A 378-nucleotide genomic window follows, 5' to 3' on the forward strand; every position below is an offset into this window, starting at 1 on the left:
ATTCAGCCATTTTCTTTCACTTAGCCATACTGTTATCTTTCTGTTTTGTATGTTGTTACTCAAAACTTCATTGAACGATTAAGACGAATTTCAATGAATGACGATAATTTGATGGTATTTGATAATATTCACTTATTGAATTAATATTTTAATCAAAGTCTTTATCATTTCACGCATTTCACATTCATTTAACTAAACGCGCAAGGAAATTCGATTATTGCATGTCTTATTCGCACAACATTTGCTCAGCTGATGTTGTGGCAATTTTGAATAGCGAGAAAAAAAAGATGTTTATGCAAGGATACAAAACGCGTTGACTTCCATTGTGGCGAAGGATAAACAAAGCTATTGTGAATGAAGAAGGCTAGGATTATGACC

Source organism: Penaeus monodon, chromosome 28 (assembly GCF_015228065.2).
Source record: "Penaeus monodon isolate SGIC_2016 chromosome 28, NSTDA_Pmon_1, whole genome shotgun sequence".
NCBI lineage: Eukaryota > Metazoa > Arthropoda > Malacostraca > Decapoda > Penaeidae > Penaeus > Penaeus monodon.